Genomic DNA, 23,398 nt, shown 5'->3' on the forward strand with positions numbered 1-23,398 from the left:
AGGGTACTTAAAAAGACTATTCCCTGAAACCCTGAAAACCCCTACCCCTGCACTCTACTCAACATGGTACAGTCTGACTTCCCCCTACTATAAACAAAGATCCTCTATTCTAAAGATAGTGCCTTTCAAGCAGCGGCAATTGTATGAAATGCTACACACTTCCCGTCTCCTGAAGGGGCGTGGCCTCGTTTGAACGTGTAGTGACCATTGTGTGGATAGATGAAAAGTTATATTTAAATAATTTATTAATACGTTATTTTGCTAAAGTTAGATATTTACACAGCTAAAAGACATATTTAGCATCACAGAGATTAGTTTTGTTAGGGCGTTCACGAACGTTAGCTGACGTTAGCTTCTCTGAGTTGCCAGATCTCGAGAGAGTTTGGTCCTGAGACAGAAACAGCTCTCAAACAAAAAAGTTAAAAACAAAGTTAATTTTCTCCTGATGTGACCGTCTGAAAAATGCCATTTTAGTGGCAGAATGTTCTGGAGATATGTGGCTTGTGAAAAATGGATCCAGTATTTACTTTGGGGCAAAAGGATCACGCTCAAAATCTGTGTTTCTGTTCCCTCTCCCATTGGAATCAATACACTCAGGACCTGCCACTAGTCTCCTGAAGAGGTGTGGCGGTGGCGGAACCCACGTGACACAGATACAGGAAACTACTCTGAGTTGGGGTGTCTCTGCTATAAACCCCATTGGAAGCTCTTACTTCCTCTTTGGCAGTGTTGGACCCATGACAAGCAGTTAGTTAACATGGATGGGAGCTCATGAACAAAGATTTTGCTCACTCAAATTCAAATATATATAGCCAATACATGAACTTGAATGGAATGTATTAATAAATTAATTCAGTTGTCATTTAATTACTGAAATGACAAGAAATTACTTATGTTAGCAGGTTAGCATGCTATACCCACATGTGCCTGCTATGCTAACAAAACTCAGCACAGAGGCTACACAATTTCACAATACACCCAGAATTACAGATCTATTGTTCTGGCAAGATGGAATAAATAATAGAACTGCAGAAACTAGGGCTGGGTACCCAATTCAATACTTTTAAGCACTTACTGAATTTCCTCCTTAGTATCGAGAATCGAAAAAATGCCTCGTCATTCAACACCCAATTTCAATACCTAAGGTCCGGAGTAAATCTCACCAGGGTCAGTGAGCCAATAAACATGCAGCATGCGTCTACCAAGATCTAATAATGTTTGTGATTGGCTGTCTAACGTTACACGTCGTAGGTCTCTACTGCGTGTGTACGCAGGAAAAACTCTACATTAAAGGAGCTGAAAAAGAAATAAAGGATTTGTGCCTTAATGTTGTAATTTCTTTTTGTTACAATATCCATCCATCCATCCATCTTCATCCGCTTATCCGGGTCGGGTCGCGGGGTAGCAGCTCCAGCAGGGGACCCCAAACTTCCTTTCCCGGGCCACATTAACCAGCTCCGACTGGGGGATCCCGAGCGTTCCCAGGCCAGGTTAGAGATATAATCCCTCCACCTAGTCCTGGGTCTCCCCCGAGGCCTCCTCCCAGCTGGGACGTGCCTGGAACACCTCCCTAGGGAGGCGCCCAGGGGGCATCCTTACCAGATGCCCGAACCACCTCAACTGGCTCCTTTCGGCGCAAAGGAGCAGCGGCTCTACTCCGAGCTCCTCACGGATAACTGAGCTTCTCACCCTATCTCTAAGGGAGGCGCCAGCTACCCTCCTGAGGAAACCCATTTCGGCCGCTTGTACCCTGGATCTTGTTCTTTCGGTCATGACCCAGCCTTCATGACCATAGGTGAGGGTAGGAACAAAACTGACCGGTAGATCGAGAGCTTTGCCTTCTGGCTCAGCTCTCTTTTTCGTCATAACGGTGCGATAAATTGAATGTAATACCGCACCTGCTGTGCCGATTCTCCGACCAATCTCCCGCTCCATTGTCCCCTCACTCGCGAACAAGACCCCAAGGTACTTGAACTCCTTCACTTGGGGTAAGGACTCATTCCCTACCTACCTACCTTTTTGTTACAATAGATTTTTGAAATTAGTTAAAATTGGTGTCGAAAAAAATATCCTTCAGGATCCGGTATCAAAGTCATGGTATTGGTATCAGAATTATAATTTTTTTATCAATACCCAGCCCTAGCAGAAACTAAGGCTAAAACTAATTTTATCGGATGTGCCTTTTGTTTATACGGTGATGGCATTTTTGGGGCTTAAAATCGCAAAAAACTGAAACCACCCTCCAGAGTGGAAATCTTAAAAACGCTCCACCGTCGCGTTACCGTCTAAAGGGTAAAAATGCAAAAATCTGAAGACAGCGGTGTGGAGAGAGACGAGAAAAAGGCGTCCAGGTAGTCTGTTGTTACGGAGTAGGCTACAGAAATTAAAGGCTCCTGTCATCTAAAAGATTGTCAATGTAATGGCTCAATATTTAAATGATTTTGACAATGTGGATAAGGTTGTTATAGTTCGATGGGCTGCGAGGCTCAGGATATTGGTAGTGCTCCCGTGGGTGCTGTGCTGTCACTTATCATGGTCGACTGTGCCGGTCATCATCAGACAAACATGCAACTCCACCTCCTCGTCTTTCCAGACAAGCTTTTGTTGTTCGCTTGGACATGTTTTGGTTTTGCGCTACTAAGGAGAGAAGTAGAATGAAGTTTCTACATAGGCGCACGGCCTTGGTGGTGTTGTGTGGCAATGCCACCTATCCGCCTGGTGTGCATACTACATCGAATTTCACACACTTTTGCGTCACCATATACACACAGATTTCCCCCCCAAAACTCTTGTCTAAACGCGGAATAAAAAGTGAGAACGCAACGCCACTTTTGCGTTTTCTCTTCAGATCGTTTCCGTCTAAACATAGCCTAAGATGTGTCTGACCAGTGTGCAACTTATTGTTTAAGGGCACAACTTGACTTTTTCTATCACAATGAACCTAAAGTCCACTTCAACCTCTTAACATGCACTTTTCCTCTAACTTGCTTTAAGATTAAACTGTGCATTATGTACATTCCATGCCAGCTCTTCAGTGCAACTCTATGATGTTTACAATGAGTGGAGAGAGAGAAGTGAGTTTACCAGACCTGTGTAGCCCGCTCCTCTTCTCTGCTAAAGGTGGCCAACGGCAAGAAAATGAATCCCTGATGTAAAACTGACAAGCTGACAGGAAAATGTTATGTTCTTTTGTGTTGTAGTTAAAGAAAGTTAAAAATCTCTCATTTTCTCATGCTTCTCTTTTGTGATTGGTGACGATGAGAAAGGGAATTTTGCTTAAAGTTTTTTTATATTCCTCATTTGTATGTACATACATGTTCATTGCAACAAATGCCCATTCATAAGCTTACAGAAAACATACACGCACACACACACGCACATGCACACCACACACACACACACACACACACACACACACACACACACACACACACACAAACACACAATCACGCCCTCTTCTGACTTTAACATCAGCAGGAAGGCCTGTAAACACAACACTGGTATTTTTTATCAGCTGTGTGTGTGTGTGTGTGTGTGTGTGTGTGTGTGTGTGTGTGGGGCGTTTAAAAGGTCTGGAAATGATTAAGATAAGGGCTTAAGGGGACGGTGAAGGGGAAGGGGAGGGGGAGGGGAGGCTGACAGACAGACATGCATCTCCCGGCTATATTTAGCTGAGTGAGGTATTCAGAGGCAGGACCAATCCCCTGTTGCAGCAGAGATTTGTTTTCCCCCTGTGTGCATATAACAACTGTACCTGAGATTCTTTGATATATTTTCCACAAAAGTAAATGTAGAAAACAGATTGTACGGAGAAGCAGGGAACAGGGAAAATCCTCGCCAACCTCTTGGCTTTGATGATAGACCATCAGAGAGCAGCAGTGTTGGAACCTTTGCACTCGATTTGTGTTACTGTTGCAAGTAGTAGTAATGGCAGAGGTAGCCATACATAATCATAGTAGTAGAAGATGTAGTAATACAAGCAGTAGTATCCAACCAGTGTTGTAGTCAAGACCACCTTAGTCTCGCATTGCCAGACCCTCCTCCCTGCGGAGGAGGGTCTGGCTAGTCAACACAGCATTCCAGGATGGGAGAAAAACATACTCTGGTTTATTTCTTTAAACCAATCACAATCGTCTTGGGCAGTGCTAAGCGCCGGATGGAGCAACGGTGCCGCTGCAAAATAGCCTCGGGAAGGAACATGTTTTGGTGGAACATGTGTACGTTCAAAGGTTGTTTTAGTCGTGCAACAGAAAACTCAGATTGGACAGAGGGTCTATGTAGCTATCTGGATTTACCCTGCAGAGATCTGAAGAGCAGTTAACCATAGTCCTCATAAATCCACCCGAGTTTAAAATGCCAACACAAAGAAAGAGTGAGGTGACGGACATCCGGCTGAAAAGAGGGACATCCGGCGGAATTTCCGTCAGCACCGGAGCAATCCTGGAAATGAAATGTCGTGGATATAGACTAAGACCACGTTAACCGAGACCAAGTCATTACCAAGACCAGAGTGTATCGAGACAGAGACGAGACCAAGACTTTGATGGGTTGAGATCAAGCAAGACCAAGACCAAGACCAAGGCAGGGCGAGACCGAGTCAAGACCAAGAAGCACAAGTCCCACACTGCAAGACACTATAAAATGTGGAAAATGCTAAACATAGTAACTCCTAAAATTGATCTGAAAGTTCCACATTCCCCTAAAAAACACCCACCGAAAACAAATTAAGATTTTTCTTCATTCACCTCCCTTATTGCCATAAGTGTTACACTTAGCTTACCTTTATGCTTCCTTTCTAAGTGCCGATTCAAATGTGAGGTGGTCCAAGCTGTCTCTGTCAGCGTTAAATGGCAGAATTTACACACTTCTGTGGGTTTTCTTTTAGATGTTGTTTTGCAAATAAACTCCTTATGGTTTAGGTAGCTTGATGGTGTTTTAAGCCCCCAACGTCTCCTTCCAAGCAGCGCTGCGACCGTTGACTTCAAGGCACCTAACCCTAACCTTTTTTTAAGCAGGTTTTAAAGTGTTTTAATCACACCAGGGGTCCCCTTGTGCTCATGCTCCTTGCAGCGCCCATCCTGGGCGTTGTGTTTTAACCCTAACCAAAACCATTGCCTAATCCTAGTGCCTTCCAGGCAGCGCTGCCTGGAAGGAGACATTGGGGGTTTAAAACACCGATAAACGTTCAGGTAGCCACATTTTATTACAGAGGATTCGGCTGACATCTCCCAGACAGCCAGAGCTTCTTCTCTCATCTCCTGCATTCACTTCGTTGGGAGTGCGTGTTAAGGGAGGCGGGAAGAGGGGGTTAACAGTGACGTATACAGTGAAGTTGTGGTCATGACTGGTGTTGAAATAAAATCCTCTTTATCTGAGACCAAGACTCACTGACTCACATATCAGTATTGACAGAAGTAGTAGCTGTAGTGGCAGTTGTGGCAGAAGAAATACTGGTAACAGTATTCAGTGTATACACTGAATACAGTTACTTACTTCTAATGGACACACGCTTATAATAATATAATACTTTCATAATTACTGTCTTCACTCAGGGGGCATAATATCCTCATTTCCAATTAGAAAGCATAATATTGAATGGTGCCAGTGTTGCCCCAGTGAGTCTATTCTCGCACACATTAAACCTTTCGAAAATAATCTGAAAGCCTGAAGCTGCTACATTGAATATCGACATGGCTACTGCCAAATGTTTTGTTTCATCCCATGTGAATCAGCGAATAAAAAGTTTAGTTAATTCATTTCCAGTCTGTTCATCCTCCAAGTAGTTGGCTGCAGGCATCTTACATTCACTCCAGAGTCTCTGTTACACTAACACTATTTCTTTTTGAGATCATCCTACATGTTGATGTGTTTTGAATCAAATTGCAGGTATTGTAATGCAGCACTGCCATTAAATATTGTGCTCAGCAAAGCATGTCTGCGTCTGTTTTGAGGAGAGGATAAACATTGAGACGGTGTGCGCCCCGAGGCATTGTAACCAGCACATCGTAAAGACAGATGACTCCACCTCAGCAGCATTAAAACTACGAGAGAGGAGTGCATTTAAAAAAACAGAAAGACGGAGGAGGAGATGGAGGGAAAAGAGAGGCTACAGTTCCAGCTAGGACTGAGAGAGACAGAGATAAAGGAAGCTTTAGAGGTAAGACCTTCAGACAAACTGCAGCTCCAGGCCTGATCCATGTACAGTATGCACTTAGTCTGATGTTCTGTGAGTGTTTTCCAGCCTGACAATAGTTTCCATTTCAGTAGGTATGAAAATCAATATGTATTCACTTAAAAACAATGCATACTTTTATTTTTGACATAGTCGCATTATTGGTCAGTGCAGTTCAGACTTCAAATCACACAATGCTTGAAAATGAATTCCTTTTTTTTTAAAGACTATATTTTGGGAATTTTAGGCTTTTATTTTTATAGAACAGCTGAAGACATGAAAAGGGAGAGAGGTCAGAGACGAACCCTGGGCTGCTGCGTTGAGGAGTGAACCTCTATATATAGGCACACACTCTACCAGGTGAGCTACCCAGGCACCCTTAAAATGAATTCCTGTTCAAAGAAAATGAAACTTTTGATTTAATGAAATAAAGATTACCTAAAAAAAGTTACGTTTTTCCACACGTTTTCAAACTGTAGCCCTACTGACATGATAGGCCCAAACTGAAATTCCTCAGTCTATGTAATATACATGCATATCTACTATTTCACCTATTTTTTAATAGTTGTTGATATTTAGAATTTCTAGTCAAGCTGTAGACCTTAGTGCAGATCTAGCCTACAGTAGGACAAACATTTCATTCATATAGCTTTTGCTAAATTTGAATAATATCATACAATCTGAAGAGTACCTCATGAATGCATTGCGCTTTGTGCTTTTACATGCTTAAATAATTTAATAATTTTACCCTAGACATTTTATTAACATGAAGAGTCAAACAGGTGTGTTTGCAGTAACGTGTAATTGATTGCTGTCACTTAAGAGAGTGAGGTAGAGATAAAAACAATGAACAAAATGACTATTAGAAAAGGAGGCGAAAATAGGAGATTTCTGATTTCCCAGGAAAAGCTTTGCAGCCACACACTCACCTGGAAGCTGCAGGAAACTGGGGACGGTTCACATCAAGACTTCAGCCAACAGCCTGGGGAACACAGCAGAGGAAGCATGAAACCCAACCCCTTCCTGTCCAACTCTGTGTCAAAGAGTGTGTGTGTGTGTGTGTGTGTGTGTGTGTGTGTGTGTGTGTGTGTGTGTGTGAGAGAGATTGTATCACATCACGTTTGTATGATGTGTGTGTGTGAATATATATTACTGTACTCTGCTGGTATAGGCTGTTCATGCTCAAACCCTTACTGTGAAAATAAGGACTGGGTCTTGCTCTTGTACAGAGAAAATATATATATATATATATATATATACACACACACACACACACACACACACACGTCATATAATTAGAATATCATGAAAAAGTTGATTTATTTCAGTAATTCCATTCAAAAAGTGAAACTTGTATAATGTATACATTCATTCCACACAGACTGATATATTTCAAGTGTTTATTTCTTTTAATTTTGATGATTATAACTGACAACTAATGAAAACCCCAAATTCAGTATCTCAGAAAATTAGAATGTTACTTAAGACCAATACAAAAAGGATTTTTTAGAAATGTTGGCCAACTGAAAAGTATGAACATGAAAAGTATGAGCATGTACAGCATGTAAAAGTACTCCTTTTGCCTGAATTACTGCAGCAATGCGGTGTGGCATGGAGTCAATCAGTCTGTGGCACTGCTCAGGTGTTAGGAGAGCCCAGGTTGCTCTGATAGTGGCCTTGAGCTCTTCTGCATTGTTGGGTCTTGCGTATCGCATCTTCCTCTTCACAATACTCCATAGATTTTCTATAGGGTTAAGGTCAGGTGAGTTTGCTGGCCAATTAAGAACAGGGATACCATAGTCCTTAAACCAGGTACTGGTAGCTTTGGCAATGTGTGCAGGTGCCAATTCCTGTTGGAAAATGAAATCTGCATCTCCATAAAGTTGGTCAGCAGCAGGAAGCATGAAGTGCTCTAAAACTTCCTGGTAGACGGCTGCGTTGACCTTGGACCTCAGAAAACACAGTGGACCAACACCAGCAGATGACATGGCACCCCAAACCATCACTAACTGTGGAAACTTTACACTGGACTTCAAGCAACGTGGATTCTGTGCCTCTCCTCTCTTCTCTTCTCTTCCTCCAGACTCTGGGACCTTGATTTCCAAAGGAAATGCAAAATTTACTTTCATTAAAGAACATAACTTTGGACCACTCAGCAGCAGTCCAGTCCTTTTTGTCTTTAGCCCAGGCGAGACACTTCTGACGCTGTGTCTTGTTCAGGAGTGGCTTGACACAAGGAATGCGACAGCTGAAACCCATGTCTTGCATACGTCTGTGCATGGTGGTTCTTGAAGCGCTGACTCCAGCTGCAGTCCACTCTTTGTGAATCTCCCCCACATTTTTGAATGGGTTTTGTTTCACAATCCTCTCCAGGGTGCGGTTATCCCTATTGCTTGTACACTTTTTTCTACCACATCTTTTCCTTCCCTTCGCCTCTCTATTAATGTGCTTGGACACAGAGCTCTGTGAACAGCCAGCCTCTTTAGCAATGACCTTTTGTGTCTTGCCCTCCTTGTGCAAGGTGTCAATGGTCATCTTTTGGACAGCTGTCAAGTCAGCAGTCTTCCCCATGGTTGTGTAGCCTACAGAACTAGACTGAGGGACCATTTAAAGGCCTTTGCAGGTGTTTTGAGTTAATTAGCTGATTAGAGTGTGGCACCAGGTGTCTTCAGTATTGAACCTTGTCACAATATTCTAATTTTCTGAGATACTGAATTTGGGGTTTTCATTAGTTGTCAGTTCTAATCATCAAACACTTGAAATATATCAGTCTGTGTGGAATGAATGTATACATTATACAAGTTTCACTTTTTGAATGGAATTACTGAAATAAATCAACTTTTTCATGATATTCTAATTATATGACCAGCACCTGCATATATATATTATATATTATTATATTATATATATTTTTTATTCTACAGAGATGGTATTTTGTGTTTCCTGCCCAGGGACTACAGACGTAAATTAGCTCATAGCTCACTCTGGTTTAGCTGAGAAACTGTGCACTGTACTGTAAATAAACAAAGACATAAATAAATGATTAAGGTTTCTGCACTTTTGCTCTGGTAGTATAATTTTTTTTTAATAAATCATCCTACATGTACATGTGTGCGGCTGAAACACAAAATATAAGCGTTATATCATCCACAAATTGTTTTTCTAGCTGGAAGTAATGTAATGCAAAGCTGCACACAGTCAATGACATTTGATGCTTTGACTTGCAGTTCGTGGTGCACTTCGGCAGCTACTTAACGCATTGTGTTACAGCTGCTATAATCAAAATCTTTATGTTACCAATCAATCAATTTAATCAAATGACTATATGCACTGTATGCAAAAGAGGTCACTCATAGTGATAAACTCAACTCTGCAGTCACACAAAGCGTCATAGCATCTTTCAGCTCATTGTTTTGGTTTTGCCACCCACAACTTTTACTGTTTTGGTTCATACTCAACTAGTGGTGGAATGTAACTAAGTAGATTTACTCAAGTACTGTACTTAAGTACAAATGTTGAGGTTCTTGTACTTTACTTTTCATGGCACTTTCTACTTCTACTCCGCTACATTTCAGAGAAAATATTTTACTTTTTATTCCACTACATTAATCTGACAGCTTTAGTTACTAGTTACTTTACACATTAAAGCTCCATTGTGTAATTTTTTGAGTTGATTATTAGCAAAAACCCCTTTGTTCTTTCACAAATATGTGCTCATTCATGTGTAATTACTTCCACCAACTAATCAAAGTATTCTCGTAAGCGTAGAATCTGCCATTCAGAATCATTCAGAATACAAACGAGCGAGTCGTTCAAATGACGGCCGCCATGTTGCGCCTCCATCTTTAAAATACATTAGCCAAAGAGGGACAGACCTCCGCCTTTTACACTCAGTGGCACTGTGACGAATGCCAGGGAGGGGGAGAAGATTACTCGCGACTGCCGGCAGATTTGAAAGCCTGTTGAAGATGTGGATCACACCTATTCTCTAGGACATGTAACGGAGTCGCCAAGGAAGTTACAAAGAAAATTAAAATGACAACGCAACAGGCAAAGCAACAAGACCAAAGTTAATATTGGAGTGGCTTTTCTAAGATGGAAAGAGGAGCAAGGATTTTAAAAGGGATGCTGAAGTTGCCTGCTTTCGTCTCAAAAGGTAATTCTGGCTATTTGTGTAAATTCAAAGTTTTATAGTTGCTTGGCTAACTACAGCATGGTTGTGCATAACGCTAGAACAACGTCTGGGATACTTTTTCTCATGTCAATGATGAAAAAAGATTGTCTACCTCAACATAAACGTAATCATATGTGTCGTGATTTCCCTGGCAGACAACTCACTTCATGTGCAGTTGTAACACAGACTACTACAGCTAGAACAGCTGCGTGTAAACGATGGCGATACGAAGAGCTAATTTCGGTTTCATTGACATTGTTCATACTGCTCAGAGAAAAATATTAAAACACAAACCTCTGTTGCTTATCTCCTACGCTGTAAACATTGCGTTACACTATTAATCTCGTACAATATACAATAGCACTGATACGTTACTAACATTAGCTTGCATATGTTTGGGAACCTGATAGCTGATGTTAGCAATGAAATGGTACCAAAATAACGTAAAACTATAATTACACTGGAAGGAACACTCACAGACGAAGTCGTACTTCTTGGAATAATACGGCCACCGTAGGAGTTAAAACGTGCTTGGAATGGGAGGTGCTAGAAAGTAATATTCAGTTCGTTGTCATATACAATTTCACCGCTAGATGGGAGAAAGTCTTACACAATATAGCTTTAAGATGTTTGCACACAAAACACATGTAGTTTATAAAATACGATGTTTTATTAAAAATGAAACTAGCCAACAATATAACAGCGTACAAATCTAGCTGAAATGATTAGACCATTAAACACTCAACAGTTAGGATCATTTCCAGTTTCTAAAATGTGTAGAGTACTTTTACTTTTCATACTTTAAGTACATTTTCCAGATGATACTTACAGACTTTTACTTGTAACAGAGTATTTTTACAGTGTCGTATTTTTACCGTAAGTAAAAGATCTGAATACTTATTCCACCACTTACCACTAGCATTACATTCGACCGCAGCAGGGAGCTCTAAAAACCACTGTATACTACCTGCTCAGCACCAAACAGCAGACAGACACAGTTAGCCACTAGCTGGTGAACATAAAGGAGCATTTAGCAGCTAAAGAGACAGATATTTCCCCTAAAATAGCTCCTTTTTAAAGCTAAAAGGAGAGTGAATATTGAACTCATGAACTCTGAATTCATCAGTTGAACATAAATGTATCCAAATGTATGATGAAGTTCTCTTCATATCTGCTAGTCGTACATATAGTCAACTTTGCTAACAAGGTCGCCAGATCAACTAAAAATGTGTCAGTGTGTGTTTCTGCCACCCCCAAGTGGCCAACAAAATCCGTTCTGCTTCGTTGCTTCAATGTTGTGAAAACGTTTTATACATTTTCAGGAGTTCTAAGGGAAAACAAAAACATGATACAACTCTGCGATACGCTTCTAAAGTTATTTTATCACCGATGAAGATTTTTCCTGCCAGGTGTTTCATGGTGTGTTCCTCAATAAATACACGTAATGCGACTAGTGTATCCAGTTATTTTTTCCATCAATTACTGGTTACCTCACCTCTTCTGTGAGTCATCACACGTTTCAAAAAGGTTTCATATGAATGCTTCTAAAACCACTGTCAAGCAATTCATCTTTCACATTGAGTGAAATCATGACAATCACCAGTGTGGAGTCCCGAGGGTTTCACCTTACGACAGTGGAGGACGCATGTGTGTGTGTGTGTGTGTGTGTGTGTGTGTGTGTGAGTGAGAGCTGCAGGTATGACATGCCTGTAGGAAAGAAAAGCAGAGACATGTGGCTTTAATGTGGAGCAGGCCTGAAGCAGGGACCTCCATGCAGCCTGGAGACCTTGAAAACACACCTCAGAATGGAAAGCAGCATGGCACACATTCCTGCAGCCAGATATCTCAAGTATGCGCTGCGGTTTGACTTTAGCTCTTACCTGCGAGAGGCGGAGAAATACAGCCGTGAGCGTGCAGGTTTGCTAATGATTTCAACATGGTTTTATTCCCTCTGTTTGTGTGGGTCAGACCTGGGTTAAACTGCTGTTGCATGCCTTTCAGGGCAATGCAACAAGGGACACAATCGGAGGAGAATAGTCAAAAGTCCGAATAAAGATGCTACTATTGATACACAATTTCAAATAAATGCAAAGAATTATTTCCAACTGATATTTCATGTAGTAGTTGTTTGACTTCTGAGGAAACTTTTGGATGCATGTTAGAGACACTGCAGTGAGATCAAAGCAACGGAGGTGTGATTTTAGATACGACAGGTCTGAGTGGATGTCTGTGCCATTAAACATACATGACAGTAGTACATGAGGAAGTTCTTGCATTAGTAAAAACTAATTTTGATGACTGTAAAAAAAAATGTTTTAGTGGTGGAGAGACAAATTGATAATGTTTAATTTAAATCTAGTGAAGTCAGATGAGCTCAAGATTGTTCTGAGCCAGAAGTAGGACACATTTCTAGAATAAAACTCATACTTTTATGCTTTAAAGAATCATCTTCAAGAACAAAGCAAAGAAACCCTACATGTTTGTGCCTTTAAAATCTTATGCACACTAACCTCTGAGGACAAAAGACGCACCAGCGACACTCCCACTCAAAAAGTGATTACAAAATGTCATTTTAGACATTTACTATTTTATTAATATATTAAGCTACTTTTGTAAACAAAAGACTTTTGTAAATTCATTTCAAGCACCAAAACAATTGAGTGTAGGTTTGTTTTCTCAAGAGACTTGAGAAATTTCAGAAAGTGAACATCAACTTCACACATTCCTCTGGAACAAATTTAGGCCTCACTTAACAGAAAGCTGAGTTTGTTCCGAACATTCCGATCAGATATCTGCAAATACCCTTAAAAGGTGAATTTAAAAAGAAATGTAAAAATGTCCTTAGACCTCAGAGGGTTAAACAATTGTAAAGTATGTTAGAGAGGTATATGCACGTGCTGTACACAGATGGCAATATGAAATAATGTGCAGACAAAGTATAACTAGAATGAGAAGAAGTTAGGTTAGAAGAAATAGAAGTGTGTGCTTTTTCTCCACTCTCAGTTTGAGAGTGTTAAGATGCCATTACAGAAAGGTCATTGTGACCGCAGGTGAGCGTGGATCAGCCTATTGCTCGTATAAAACTAACAACCTGCACTTAGCTTTTACAGCATGCACTCAATCTTACCTCTTAAAGTGTTTTTTTTTTTCTTGAGAAAGTCTTCGAAACACTTTCAGTCCAACTAAAATTAAAATGCATTTTCTTTGCGATGTAATTTCTTCTTGATACATTTGATGTCCTCTGCAAGACGTGGACACAAAACAGCCATGAAGCACATTACATCCACTACACGCTACGTTTGGAGACGTTCACATACTTGTTTTTTTCACAGAAGGCTTACACTTGTACTTATGTGAGTTTTTTTGTTTTTTGTTTTGATGATCACAGTGAAGATCAACCAATTAGTTTGTTTGAAGTGCAGGGTCCATACAATGTGCTGTCGAGACTGAGAGGTGTGTGTTACCAGTTACCCATTAGACCTACAACTCTGTAATTAAAATCTGTATATTTCATGTTTCATTCTTATCTACAAGCACTCAAACAACAAAAATGCTGTGGCTAAGTCCCAAAGGTCTATGTGGCTGGAGCAGGCCCCCTAGGAACAGCGCTCAGCATTGCAGCCAATTTTGTCCAGTGGCCATTGGCGAAATTGCAACGTGAAATCCCCCAGCTACCCCAAAAGGATTTTCCCCATAGGCCACCATTGTAAAAGAGACGTCTGTAAAATGGTTGACAGGACACTTTAAACTGCAAACAAGGTTGGGTATGACTCTTTCTATTGTGAATTTTTAATCCACAGACTTTTTATATTTGAAGAACTTCCCTCGAGCCGAGAAAAGTGATTTAAAGACCTGTGACGTCACCTCAGTGGCCCGAGCCGAGCGTGAACTCACGGGCGAGACCAGTGGAAGAAACACAACTGTGCATATCCAGTGGCTTTAGAATGGATTCAGAAGCTAAGAAACTTTGTAGGTGAAAAAAATAGGCTAGCAACTCCATTTAACTGAATAGGCGCCATTTTGGGATCCGGTATACATTTAATATAATACATCCATAGGATGGAGTGGGTTGGATGAGGGGCCCAATTTTAAAAGTTTTGTCCTCCTGTGCATAATTCCTGAGGGCGGGCCTGTCCTAAGTTTCTGAGCTTGTTACCACAGATACTTAGGCAAAAGGTGCATTTTTGGTTTCTTCTCTAAAGTCACCTCTTCAACCATCAGCCACAAATCTCAAAGATAAATCCGATTTGTGCACTCGCTAGTAAATAAGAGCGTAGCTAGCTTAGTTTGACACCTCAACAAGTGGTGAAGTACATTTACTTGTACATAAGTGCAATTGTGTTTACTTTAGTTGAGCATCTCATGTTACATGTATGCTACTTTATGCTACAGGAAGTAATATTGTACATTTTACTCCACTTAATAAATCTTGACAGCTGGCGTTACTACATACAGATTAAGGTTTTATATATGAGAGTATGAAATAGGATGCTACAATAGAGCAGACAACCTAAAGGCACACACATAGTCTAGAATAATACAAATTAAATAATATAATATATAATATTACAGGCATAAAGGGACTTTCTGTAAATACATACTTTTACTTTAGATGCATGCTGATAATTCCTTTTTATAGAGTAGTATAAGGGAGTCTAGACTGTTTTTACAGTAAAAGTCTCTCTGTGTTCAGCTCTTCTGTAGCTTCTACCTGAATCTCTGTGGTTACGAGTTTAGTGTCACGCCTGGATTCCTGTTTGTTCTTTCAGATAACAGCCTTAGTTTACAGATCGCTTTCAGCCGTATTGGACTGCCAACGGACGTTTATGGCCCAGCTCGGCGCGACTACCTCCCCTACTATGGAAAATCCCAGTCATACTTTTACTCACGTGTTCAGTGTGGCTCCATGCTACAATTCAGTATTTTGCAGTAGAGACAATGCAGGGCCAAAACACTGACAGTTCTGTCTGTGTCTCTTTTCAACATCCACCTCCTGCCATATGAACACAATAATTTCATGTATCTCGCCAACTCTGGCCTGGTTGTTATACAGTAAATCTGTCCATTTTTGGACGTATAGAATTCTGCATCGGAGCTCCATTATGGTATCCGACAATGGGTAGGGTATTTGTAATGCAGCTGTAGGAAACAGGACACAGTGTTGTCAAACCTCCACAGTGTTGTCTGCCTGACAGGGGGAGAGACATTCCCAGCAGTGTTCATGAAGTCACCTCCGGTTTGATTTTGTGTGAAATCTTTTCTTCATCTGGGAAAGTACCATATCAGGTGAACACAGAAAATCACATATGTTTAAGTCATCCTCTGACCCAACGTAGGTGTAAAGTTTCCTGCTGTTAGAAGCACGTACACACACACACACACACACACACACACACACACACAGAAGATTGCTCTCTGTCCAGCTGGAGACTATTAGTGTTTCTCCAGCCCACAGGAAGTCAGCCATCATTTCAGGTTGACAGGTACATGGAAGGATCTCACCGGCTCTCTGCTCTGCTGTTCTGTTCAGACAACAGCACAGTAATTCTTCACAGCGTCCTGGCATTCACTGTGATCATCTGGGCGAACAGCTGAAGAGAAACAGCTTTGTGGAGTCGTTTGACATGATGAAATGGAGTCTAACTGAGAAGTAACTCTTTTAATTAACTAACTATTTTTTTTAATTTTTGTACTTATCCTGGCAGTTTACTGACAATCTCCCAGCTTCACATTCATACATTTCTAGTAAAACATAATCCTTTACTGTCTTGTCACTGAAGAAGTTGGGAGTTAGAACATTACTTTTCCACACGTTGACTCAATCATGACGATTGATTCAGCTGAAATTAAAGACTAAAGATGGATGTAAAAACAGGTGTACAAATGTGGCATCCCATGCAACAGCTGTGGGGAATGCTTCATCATTGGACAAGAGACTGGACTAACAGACATCAGCTGTCTGACATCAGTCACAGCATAGTCTCGCATTGCCAGACCTTGCTCCACAGTGCTGGGGAGGAGGGTCTGGCTAGTCCACACAGCATTCCGGGATGGGAGAAAAACGTGCTCTGGTTTATTGGCATTTCTTTAAACCAATCAGAATCGTCTTGGGCAGTGCTAAGCGCCGGGCAGAGCCTCTGCCAAAGGAAGTTGTTTTGGTGGAACGTGTACGTTCAAAAGTTGTTTTAGTCGTGCAACAGAAAACTCAGATTGGACAGATAGTCTAGCTAGCTGTCTGGATTTACCTTGCAGAGATCTGAGTTTAGAACGCCAACACAAAGAAGTGCTACACACTTTTATGTCCACCTCAGCATGAAATGTAAAAACTTTGTTGATCCTCTGACTTTTCATCTATTGCCATCATCAGGTCAAAATTTCAACTTCTTCAATAATTTGATTTATGAACAAATACCTGCAAAAGTAAGGACTTTCCCATCAGCCTCACCTTGTTTTCAGTGCTAATTAGTAAATGTTACGCCCAGCAGCAACGTTCACACTGCACAATGCTACGATTGCATTAGGATTTTTAGGTGACACTTGCCAGAATGCAACATTGCATGACGTCGATCTTGCATAGCATGTTTCTACCCTTAAGCAGGCTACACATGATCTGTGGTAAAACCGCTCTGCACAGGCAGTTTTATTGATTTCCTATAGGGAGAGCCAAACTAGACGGAGCGCTATCTTATCGTGCACCACTATGAATTGCTGCCAAGCACTGTGCTTAAAGTTCAAATTGTTTCAACTTTAGCCGCTGACCTTTCAAGGCGCAACTAATTCCAAAAGCAATGATGACGTATACCTGCGCCGCGCTCTGCCTGTCTGCTCTACCTCGCGGTTTTAACGCGGATCATGTGTAGGCGGCTTTATTCTTGTCACATTTACGCCTTCTAAAGGTGAAGATTGAAATTTCCATGCTTAAATACATTATTTTATTACGATGTATTATAATGTTTTTTCACACCCTGGCAGAGCTGTGTGAGACTTAGACTCGAGTCAGAATTAAGTCTAAAAAATTTGGACTTGAGACTTGATTGGACTTGACCGCTGTGAGACAAAACATTCAAGACTGAACTGATAAAATCCCAGAACAGTCAAATCTAAAGCAACAGCATGGCAACATATTTCATGTATTTAATTATTAAGTCAGTACACTGAAGGACCTTAGTAAGTGTAATAAAACACTAACACAGCTTTGAAAAGAAAACGTTCATATATTGTGACCTTCCATGGTCAGCATTAAGACATGTGAAAGACTTTTGATCAACTTGGAATTTGCCTATGAAGACATAAGACTTGACCTGGACTTTTTCATTCTTTAAATCTTTAATTAGACTAGGGTCTTATATCTGTAGTTTTGACATCATCATTCCTGTATGTAAAACTGTATATTTTATATTATTCAAGACCTTCTTCATGTTAAAGATACTGAATTTCAACAACACAGACTGACGCAGAATGTTACTGATGTGTTGTGGGATTGTTATTGTTCTGTACTAATTCATTTTGTCACCCACCGCTGTGCTAGTTATGTAATTTCACGGCAAGAAAGCACCAACTGAACCTAACTCAGTCAAATTAGATTAAATTGAATTTCGCTGAACTGACACAAAGAGAGAGAGAAAGAAATGCGTGCGTGCACGTGTTCACATGCATGTATGCTTGCCAAGTAACGCTTAACATGTGCACGTGTGCACTCGTCACACTGCGTTGAGAAACTTCATGCATCCTTACAAACATCTGACACCACAGATGGCTGAATGAAACAGCTGGTAGGCTCAGAGCTGTCTGTCTCTTTCACTCACACACACACACACACACACACACACACACACACACACACACACACACACACACACACACACACACACACACACACACACACACACACACACACACACACACACACACACACACACACACACTGCAGGAGGTCACGCTGTCTCTTTGTATTCATTTGCCTGTAAACGCCAGTGTACCACGCTGGCTGATGCTGAAGCAAAAAGAAGTTTTTTGCCCATTGCTTACACACTAAAACGAATGCTTAGACCAAAGCCTCAATACCTAAACTTCTTGTAGCATACCTTAAACACAGTGTAACCATAGCTTAAACACATTGTCAACTTTCACTTTGTTTGCAATTCTGTAACATACTTACTGTGAAACACTACACACATTTTCTTACATTAGACACTTTGTTCAAAACTGAAATCTCTTGTTATCATTGGGAAAACACTCAAAATGCAAAACTCATCTGGCAATTGTAGGCACTTACATACACACCTGAAAACACTTGCACAGAAAACAGAACCAATTTAAGCCATTTTGAGAACTTTGCAAGCATGGAGGCAATGAGAGTCAGAGTAAGAGGAGGACAAAGACAGAAAGGAGTCGGACGTGGAAGAGGATGAGGACAAAGACGAGGACCAGTGCGGAGACGTGTATCAGATGATCAGGGCTACTCTGGTGGACCATGTGATAAATCATGGCAGTTCGTGAAATGGTGAAGTTATTTAATGTATTGATTCGTGTACAGGGACACGTTTTTCTGGTTTTTGTGTTGGTGAGCACAAATTTTAAAGTAATGTATTTGAATGGGAAGCATATTACGTGATAACAGCACGATTATGGTAGCGAGTAGTATTGAAAAGCCGAAAATACGCGTAAGGAGGTTGATTGGGGTGGTGGATGGGTCAAACGACACAGGACTTTCACCCCAGAAAACGGGAATCGCGTCCCGCGTGTGGTAGTTCCTTTCCGCATTCTTGTTCTCCTAACCACAACCTTTCCCCCGAGAACAGGTATATCTTTAAATTTGTACTCCAGACTGTACCTACTGTATGCGTCACATGATTCTGTATCATATTACAGTATAGAGCTCAACCGTCCCGCCCCTCCTCTGAGAGACCTTGGGTTCCGGAAGTAAATTTCCCATTCATTTGAACAAAGGAAGCTAACATTAGTTTAGCTAACTGCTAATTTGGCTAACCACTAGCTGAGACAGCATGTAATAACTTTAAAAGACCCTCAAAATAAAACCTGAAAATAACATATATAACGGCTTTTACATCAGCTGTAGACGGCTTTACCCAGTGTTAAGTTTGAGTTAACGTTATTTTACACTGAATCAAGCTGTCAGCTAGCGGTTAGCCGAATTAGCTGTTAGCTAAACTAACGTTAGCTTCCTGGCAGAGGCTAACGTCAGAAGCATGGGAACAGATCGTGATTCGTGCAGTGTCGTAAATCCTTGTGACGGATCGTGCAGGCAGCAGAGATCGGGTACTGACACCCCCCTCCTCACCAGCATGAGTTACACCAATCAGAGGCATCACTGTGAGATTATGGGATTGTTCAGGATTGTGGGTAATGAAGTACTTATCCAAGACATCGCAAATAAAATACATTTATCTCTAAACAAGGTTAGTGCCCCATGATTTTTGGCGTCTATATGAGCATATACAATCGCTTAGTCATGTACACAAGCTGGTTTTAAGTCTACCATCGACGGTTATGATTTTATGGCTTATACTGCAAGTGTCAGTGGAGAAATTGCATTGTATTTTTACTTCCGGAACCCACTGTGGGCAGGACTGTTGAGCTCTATTACTGTACTAACTGTACTATACAAAAATGGGTAGTGCTGTGAAGTATATGTAAATGAATACCATTGTGATGTTACAGTACTGTGTACAGTTTGAAAGTAAAGTATGTGAAAAAGAACCTAACCAATGACATCTTCTTGTGGCATTTTCTACAGAATGGTTGGACGACATCTTCAAGGTGGAAGTGAAATTTGCGTTTGGTAGATTATTTCTCTGTGGTAACAATGCTTTTTGGCAATAAGTCTTATACCGTTGGAAAGCCTGTTTAGTTCCCTTTCAAATGGTGCCCGATTTGTAAGGAACATGCATTTGTGGGATGAGCAGCAGCGCTGAGTATGTGGGTTGCACCCATGAAAAAATTAGAACGCTATGCTGATTGCTGCACCGATAGAGTAACACCTTTTGGTGGAGGCAGTGTGATGGTGGGGGGCGGCATCTCCCTCACTGGAAAAACAAGGCTTGTCATCATTGGAGGCAATCTCAATGCAGAGAGATATAGAGATATGATTCTGCAACCAGTGGCAATCCCATATCTCCACTGTCTGGGACCGAACTCTATCCTCCAAGATGACAACGCTCGCCCCTCCAGGATGTGGGAGTGGAGAGGATGGAATGGCTTGCCAGCAGTCCTGACCTCAAGCCCATTGAACACTTGTGTGATCAGCTTGCTGTTCATGCCAGAGTGACCAACACAACCACGTTGGCTGAAGAATGGGATGCCATCCCACAGCAGTGTGTGACCAGGCTGGTGACCAGCATGAGGAGTAGGTGCCAAGCTGTTGTGGCTGTGTATGGTTCTTCCACATGAGTAGTTATAGTACATGCACCTGCCCGTCACTGGGAGCCTATTTGAATACATCTGTAGACTGGAGAATGAAAGCATTGAAGTCAACTGTATACCAGACACACCAGCCATACATAAGCAACTTCATTCATACAGACCCACTGTAACTGCGTCAGATAAACGGTGTGACAAGGTTGATATCACAGTAGCCAACCCCGTAAATAGATTAGATGTTGATAATCAACCAGAGCGTAGTTATATCACTAAGAATCTTTTTGATCCATGTGTAGCCGTAGGAGTGTCCGAGCAACCCACAGTGCTTCAGGGTGAATCATTTTTCAAGTATTGCGCTGAAACTTCACTCCGACAGCCTTCGGCAGATGCGCGTTATGAACAATTTGAATCCAAAATAGATAGTCTTATGAATAAAGTAGAGGCCTTACAAACTGCTACTACACAAGTGCTTGACATAGTCGCAGCACTCGGGACAGCGTTAACCAACCAGGGGAGATCACTTGAAGCGGCCGAGGAGCGCTAACTACAGAGAGCGTTCGCTCTTAATAAAGTGTTTGCACCTGTGATATCAATGTTTCAAAAAACCAGGACAAAGAAGTAATAAATCAGACAACAAACTGTGTAAAATATTTAAAAAAAAAACATTAAATGCAAAATGGCACCACCTTGCAGAAAAACAAAACAATCGGAGCAAATACAAGTGTGTGATGACAATAGCGATGAAGATACATATTTGATGTGTGAGGAAGACTATACCAGTGCAGGGTGTACTCATGATGCATATATACGATTGTGTGAGAAACAGAGAAAAATATTTGAGGTTATGCTGAGTGATAACGATAGTATGACTACAATACATTCTTGACACTTCTCCGCTGTCAATTCCAATTCATGCACCAGAATATCCCTGTAATATTCGTCCCAGCTTTGTCGAAGTCCCCTCAATCGTACATCAAGAATGCTCTAGACCACCCTGTTTTGAGAGAGGTCACTCATCAAAACTTATCCGTACAGAGGGCTGTATCGAACCGCAGCTGTCGACAAGTGCATTCGTGATACCCCCAAATAATCCTCAGGCGACAGTACAGTGTGGAGAGGGCAGAGTATCCAGTGTGGTATCTACAATAGCATCCAGAGAGATTCCATTTTTTAATGCAACAGAGTTCCGCCAAGATGCTGATCTGCGAAAAATCGATTTGTCCAATATTGACAGTACACAGTACTCTAACAGGGTTAATTGACAGGGCCTTAGACACTGCAACACAGGACAGTAAATCAGGACACAGGACAGTTTAAATGTAGAGCTGAGGAGTGCTGCTTTAGCTGCCCCTATCCAAACAGTACTGACCTCAAACGAGAATATATTGCAGATGCATTTCTGGAAGAAATTTCAAACGCTATGCAAAGTAACGACACCTCATTGACCGATGATTCTCTAGAATTCATTGTGACAATAGCACGCAATATGTCGGGTGGGTGTGGTCGACGAAAACTGGGGAGTGTATGCTACGATGAAATACTCTCTGCAAAAGGTAATGCGCTATATAACCCAATGAATAGAGATGACAATGAGAATCTATGCTTCGCTCTCTGTCTGGCTCATTATGTAGACGCGAGGATGACTAAAAGTGAGAAGATAGATTATGCAAAGCAGCTACACAGGGACCTGGGGTTTGAATGTACGCATAAGGTATCGTTCTCCGATGTTGACAGATTTCAGAAACATTTGAATATGAAAATTGTAATATTCCATCATGCATGCAGAGATCTTCAAAACACATGATGAGCAGCATGTAAAAACAGCATTGCTGTATTTACATAGTGATCATTTCTATCTCATTGTAAACAAAACTTCCTTTTTTGGCGCTACGTATGTGTGCGATGCGTGCTACATAGCCTACGACAACCCACTGGACCACCGCTGTAGTCTGATGTGTAATGTATGTCTCACGCCTTGTATACCGGGGAAAACTATTAGGTGCGCCGATTGTAAACGCATATGTAAGTCGAAGCAATGCTTTGACCGGCATAAAATACCTGGTGTGAAACATCGCCTCATACCGTGCGACAGGCTCAAATATTGCGATGCATGTCACCTGACTTACCGCGCAACGTAAAAAAAATCACACGTTTGTAGACTGCCGAAATGCCCCCATTGTGGAGAGCATGTAGTTGACGCAACGCACGAGTGCTATATACAGCCCAGCAAAATCACAGAAAGTAACGATAAGTACATCTTTTACGATTTCGAGACTAGGTACCACGAGGGCCGTCATGAAGCTAATTATGTATGTACTATGAACATGAAAGGCGAAAAAAAACTGCTTCGAAACAACAAAATGTGCGGGATTATTCATAACTTATTACAGAAAGAAGAAATATAAAGGTTACACTTTTATCGCTCACAATGCATCAGGTTTTGACAGCTACATTGTACTAGAATATTTGGTGAACCAGCGTGTCTGCCCTACCCTTACCATGCGAGGTTCAAGGGTGCTTCTGATCACTTGATGATTACAATCAACGGTGGAAAGACTCATTCAGTTTTCTCCCTATGGCGTTAGCTAAAACCCCTTCAGCCATGGGCTTCTCTGACATGCTAAAAGGTTTCTTCCCCCACCCCTTCAACACCCGACAGAATGAGAAGTACA

This window comes from Sander vitreus, chromosome 12 (assembly GCF_031162955.1).
Source record: "Sander vitreus isolate 19-12246 chromosome 12, sanVit1, whole genome shotgun sequence".
Classification (NCBI taxonomy): domain Eukaryota; kingdom Metazoa; phylum Chordata; class Actinopteri; order Perciformes; family Percidae; genus Sander; species Sander vitreus.